The following is a 6,472-nucleotide window of genomic DNA, read 5'->3' as shown; positions in this document are numbered from 1 at the left end:
GAGGAATAATCTATCGTATTTACCCAGATATCTACCACTTTGGTTGCTCTTTCTCTATCCCTGATGTTCCATTGTTTTTTTCTTCTGGTATCAAAGGAACTTTCTTTACCATATCTTTTTTTTTTTTTTTTAAGATACAAGGTCTGGTTCTGTTCCCCAGGCTGGAGTGCAGTGGTGCAGTCATAGCTCCCTGCAGCCTGGAACTTCTGGAATCAAGTGATCCTCCCACCTCAGCCTTGCAAGTAGCTGGGACTAGAGGAGCATGCCACCGCACCCTTCTCATTTTTAATTTTTTTATTGAGATGGGATCCTGCTTTGTTGCCCAGGCTGGTCTCAAATTCTTGGCCTCAAGTGACCCTCCTGCTTCCCAAAGTGCTGGGGTCACAGTCATGAGCCATGGTACCTGGCCTCTTTAGTATATTTTTAGAGCACATCTGCTGTATACAGATTTTTAGAGCACATCTGCTGTATACAGATTTTTAGAGCACATCTGCTGGATATAATATATATATATATGTGTATATATATATATTCTTTTTATTTTTATTTTTTTGAGACAGAGTCTTGGTCTGTTGCCCAGGCTGGAGTGCAGTGGTGCAGTCATAGCTCCCTGCAGCCTGGAACTTCTGGAATCAAGTGATCCTCCCACCTCAGCCTTGCAAGTAGCTGGGACTAGAGGAGCATGCCACCACGCCTGGCTAATTTTTGTTTGTTTGTTTGTTTTTTTTTTTTGAGACAGAGTCTTGGTCTGTTGCCCAGGCTGGAGTGCAGTGGCGCGATCTCCGCTCTCTGCAAGCTCCGCCTCCCGGGATTACGCTATTCTCCTGCCTCAGCCTCCCAACTAGCTGGGACTACGGGTGCCTGCCACCACACCCGGCTAATTTTTTTTTGTATTTTCAGTGGAGACAGGGTTTCACCACATTAGCCAGGATGGTCTTGATCTCCTGACCTCGTGATCTGCCTGCCTCGGCCTCCCAAAGTGCTGGGATTACAGGTGTGAGCTACCGTGCCTAGTCTTCCTGAAGAATATTTTTGCTGGAAGTCGAATTCCGCGTTGTTATTTTATTTTAGTTTTTGGAAAACGTTTTTTTCTTGCTTCCATGGTTTTTGATGAGAAATCTTCAGTTATTTTGAATAGTGTCTGCCTATAGGTAATGTGCTCTTTTTCTCTGCCTACTTTTGCTACTTTTCCTTTGCCTTTTGTTTTCAGCAGTTTGATTATGATGTCTCTGGGCATGGATTTCTGTTTGGGATTTGCTCAGCTGTTGAGTATGTAAGTTTACGTTTTTTATCCAACTTGCAAAGTTTACAGTTATTATTTCTTAAAAAAATTGTTTTAGCACCACACTCTCTCCTCTTCTACCAGAATATCAAAGACATAAATGTTAGGCTATTTGTGTTGTCCCACAGGTCCCTGATATTCTGTTGTTTTTATTTTAATCATTTTTCTCTATTGTTCAGACTGCTTCATCTTTATTGATCTAGCTTCAAGTTCAACATCACTTTTTATTTGTTATTGTATTTTCTAGTTCTAAAATTTCCATTTGTTTTTTTCTTTATATTTTTAATTTTTTTCTACTTTTGTATGTGTGTGTGTGTTTCCAATTCTATCAAATGGTGTTGTAAACATAATTTAACTTTTCCTTTGAGAGACATTTGTTATGGTACAGGTACAGTTGATGTTGTTGCAAAAGCAAATGGGACAAAAGCAGATTAGATGTTAATCCTAGAGACCTTTTCTACTTTGTATTTTAACTTTTATTTCAACAGTGTTTGGATTACTTATTTGAGCATTTTCATAATAGCTGCTTTAAATTCTGTCAGAGAATTTCAACATCTGTATCATCTTATTATTGGTCATGAAAGGTTCTCTCTGAAGAAGTGGCAACTGAACTAAAACCTGAGTAATAATAATAAAGACAGAGAATTCCAGGCAGGGGAAGCAAGATGCGCAAAGTCCTCCAGGAGGGAATGACCATGCTGAGGTGGGTTTCTGGAGCATGGTGGCTTAGCTTGGGCTTTCATGACGAAGTACCATAGACTGGGGTTTAAACAACAGAAATTTATATCTCATCATCTGGATGGTGGGAAGTCCAAGATCAGGTGCCAGCTTACTCAGGTTCTGGTGAGGGCTCTCTTTATGGTTTACAGACAGATGCCTTCTTGTTTTGTCCTCATATGGCAGAGACAGATCATCTCCCTCATGTCTCTTCTTGTAGGGGGACTAATCCTACATATGAGGGCTCCACCCTTGTGACCAGCTGGAAATTTTCCAGCAAAGAAGAGAAGGGTGAGGAAGATAATTCTGATGTTTTGAGCCCAGGGATGTGAGGAATAGAGGTACCACTGGCTAGGAATGAAAGCTTAACCAGCAGTTTAGCACTGTGGAGTGGAAATTGACTGATTGCTTGTTCAACATTCATTCCCCCTTCTTTGAGTTCCAGATTCTGATTTTCACTCTACTCCTCACCCACTGTATCAGTCAGTATAGGTTGTAGGTATATGCTATAGCAATAACAGTTCCAACATCTTAGTGGCTTAAGACAACATTTCATCTTGTTTTTGCTCACATTACGTAGAAAACTTGGACTGCTGGAGGGGTTCGGCTCGTTGGAGCCACTCAGTTGAAGGTTTCATCCACTCACTCACATGTTTCTGTAGCCTATGAGGCAGTGAAAACTTGAGTATGATCTTCCATATGAAAGTGGCACGTATCACTTGTAGTCACCTGTTGTCAGGCACAGCAAGGCATATAGTCACACTAACTTCAAATGAGCAGGAAATGAAATCCTTGCACGTGCCTGGAAGTAGAACTAGAGACATTTGTTGAACAGCATCAATGACTGCTCTATTTCTTATCAATCAGTCCTTACAGCCTGCATGTGGGTCTGCCCAGGACCCAGGGACTGAACACCTGACTCAGTACTGCATCAGTCAGCTCAACACATTCCCTTGATCACAGGGATTGGTTCACGGATGGCCACACGACCCAGTGAAATGCAGTGGACATTTTCTGCAGATGCTAGTGTGTAGCAAGATGTTTCAGCAGCCGTTTTGTGACAGTGAGGCATGAGGCTGATAGAGAATGGAGCCAACAGGAAGTAAGTGGAGACTGAGAAATAGAAAATAAATTCCTGATGCCATTGACTAGGCCCTGAAGGTGGCCACACCATCCTCTGGGATTTTAATAGCTTGAGTGTAAATACATACTTTCCTCCTTTTTGGTTAAGGCTGTTGTATTTTCTGTTTCTTGCAACAGAGAGCACCCTGATTGATATTGTCCTGAGGAAGGTTTTGTGGAAGGATGTTATGGTCAATTCCTTTTGTTGTTGTGGGTTAAGTTATAGTAGCTCATACATCACAAAATTGCGGTACAATTCAATTGATTTTCAAACCAGATATCTTTTTTGATTTCTAGTTTAATTCTGTTTCTAGGGCCTTCACAAAATTCAGTATTGGAATGTTTGTTGGTATAGGCTCTCCCCAGAATACATCCGTTCCGATGCGATTCTCTTTTTGGAGGTTTTTTTGAGCTTCACATTGTTACTCACTGAGACAGTGAGTGAGGCATTAATTAATGGCTAGTTTTGCTGCAGCAGCTCAGCACGGCTTTGCTAAAAGGTGCGAGGGAATTGATTGTCTTTTCCCCTGCAGTTGGTTTTGCTTCCAAATGGCAAATCATGATGTTTGCTGGATGATCTATTAACTGGTCATGGGATGATGGTCGTGGTGATGACAGATGAACATGTAGTACCTCACTGTCTAATACGATTCCACCTTTTAATATCTAGAGTTGTTTATTCCTTAGTTACAGGTGGGTGAAAATAAAAACGGACTTATAGGTAGGTATCCCATGACTTTGGCTGAGTTCAGAGGCAAAGTAAAAAAGCCGCTCGGGACTGAGAAATCACCTGAGTAATCAAGATGAGGCCCCAATCCACTTGTCGTACTGTGTCAGTTAGAGATTCTTTTTCTTTTCTTTTTTCTTTTTCTTTGGGATGGAGTCTCACTTTGTCACCCAGCCTGGAGTACAGTGGCATAATCTCGGCATACTGTAACCTCTGCCTTCCGGGTTCAAGTGATTCTTCTGCCTCAGCATCCTGAGTAGCTGGGACTATAGGCACCTGCCACCACGCCCAGCTAACTTTTTGCATTTTTAGTAGAGACAGGGTTTCACCATGTTCGCCAGGCTGGTCTCGAACTCCTTACCTTGTGATCTGCCCGCCTCGACTTCTCAAAGTGCTGGGATTACAGGCATGAGCCACCGTGCCTGGCCGAGATTATTTTTCAAGTACATGTAATAAACACAAGATTCCAGTGACTTAGGCAAGTAGAGGGGCGATATGGCAGTTGTGCAGTGTCACCAGGGACTCGAGCACCTTCTAACCTGTGGCTCTGCCATTCTTAGCTTATGGGATAGTTCAGGCAGGTGTATTTAGGTGTAACACAAAACACAAAAATAATCACTCTTTTTACAATACAGCTCCATGAATTTTGACAAACACATGGTCATGTAACCACCACTGTGACGAGATACAAAATTTGTCCAACACTCCAAAAAAATTTCCCTAAAAAGGGAAGTATTTAATTTTTTGGTGGTGTTATACTTGGTAATTAAAAATTACATTTTAGATATTTAATAGCATATGTAAAATGATATTTAAAATAGCATTTAAAAATTTAAATTCCCAATCATCCATTGCTACTGTATCAAAACAAATTATTTTTTTCACGTTGAACCTGTGTCTGTGACCTTGCTAAACTCACTTATTAGTTCTAGTAATTTATTTATTATAAAGTTCACTCATTTCAAGTGTACAGTTCAATGTTTCTTAGTGTATTGACAGTCATGTAAAAACCATCATAATCTAATTTTAGAACGTTTTATCACCCAAATAGTTATCTTTCTTTCATTTTGACTTCTAGTTCAATTCCATTATGATTAGAGGACATACTTTATAGAATTTCAAAATTTCATATTTGCTGAGGTTTGTTTTATGGGCCAGAGTATGGTCTAATCAGTGTGTATTTTATGTGCACTGAAAAAGGATGTCATTTCTTTGTTGTGGGACGGAGTGTTCTATAAATGTCATTAAGTCAAATAAGTTGATAATGTTGGTCAGCTCTTCTGTATCCTTACTGATTTTCTGTCTACTTATTTTATTGATTACTGAGAGAGGAGTCTCTAAATATAACTAGAGTTGTCCATTTCTCCTTTCAGCTATAGTGGCTTTTGTCATGTATTTGTACTTCTTTTGTTAAAGGGATACCTACCGAGGATTGCTATGTGTTGTTGGTGAATTCACCCCTTTATCCTTACCTAATGACCCTCTTTATCCCTAATGGTCTCTTTTGTTCTGAAGTCTACTTTTTCCACTCCAGACAGCCACTCCAGTTTCCTTTTATTTGGTGTTTCATGGTATAGCTTTTCACTCTGCTTGTACTTTTAACCTCACTATGTGTTTATATTTAAAATGTGTTTCTTATAGATAGAAATAGTTGGGTCTTTTCGTTTTATCCAGGGAATCTTTGTCTTCTCTTTGGTGTGTTCAGATTATTAAAACTCAGTGCAATGATTAATATGATTGGAATAAAATTGGACATTTTTGCCAGTTAATTTCTATTTGTTCCGTCTGTCCTTTGTTTTCTCCTTCCTTCTTTCTCCATCTGCTTTTTGATTAATTCACAATTTTTTATTCCTTTTCATGTCTATTATTGGCTTATTATTTATCCCTCTATAACATTTTCTCCAAGGGGTTGTCCTAAGGCTTACAAAATGCTTTTTTCCCATCCCCCAGGGTTGTTAGAGAATCTATCTCTTCAAATTATCTTCCAATAATATTATACCACTCCATGTATCGTGTGAGCACCTCAGGACAGGGTGCTTCTACTTCCTCCCTCCCACGTTTTATTATATTTAGTCATAAATTTTACTTTTACAAATGCTATCAACCCACAGCACCTTCTACTCTTTTGTCACTAGACAGTCAATTTTTTCCTTCTATGGCAACTGAAAATAAGAAAAACACCTTTTATACTTACTTCAAATTTAAACATTTCTGGGTGTCTTCATTTCTATTTGTAGATCCAAGTTTCTGGGTGGTGTGGAAGTGCTCTGTCTAAAGAGCTCCTTTCACATTTCTTGTAGTTCTGGTTTCTGATAATAAATTCTGTCACTTTCTGTTTGAAAAATAGTTTATTTTTCTTTTTTTGAGATATAATTCACACACAATGAAGTTCATTTTTTTTTTTTTGAGACGGAGTCTCGCTCTGTCCACCAGGCTGGAGTGCAGTGGCGCTATCTCAGCTCACTGCAACCTCCACCTCCGGTTCAAGCAATCTTCCTGCCTCAGCCTCCCGAGTAGCTGGGAGTACAGACGCCCGCCACGGCGCCCGGCTTTTTTTTGTATTTTTAGTAGAGACGGGATTTCACCGTGGTCTCAATCTCCTGACCTTGTGATCCGCCCGCCTC

This window comes from Colobus angolensis, unplaced genomic scaffold (assembly GCF_000951035.1).
Source record: "Colobus angolensis palliatus isolate OR3802 unplaced genomic scaffold, Cang.pa_1.0 Scaffold115, whole genome shotgun sequence".
In the NCBI taxonomy this organism is placed as follows: domain Eukaryota; kingdom Metazoa; phylum Chordata; class Mammalia; order Primates; family Cercopithecidae; genus Colobus; species Colobus angolensis.
The sequence above is the reverse complement of the archived record's forward strand: the minus strand, read 5'-3'. Positions refer to the sequence as shown.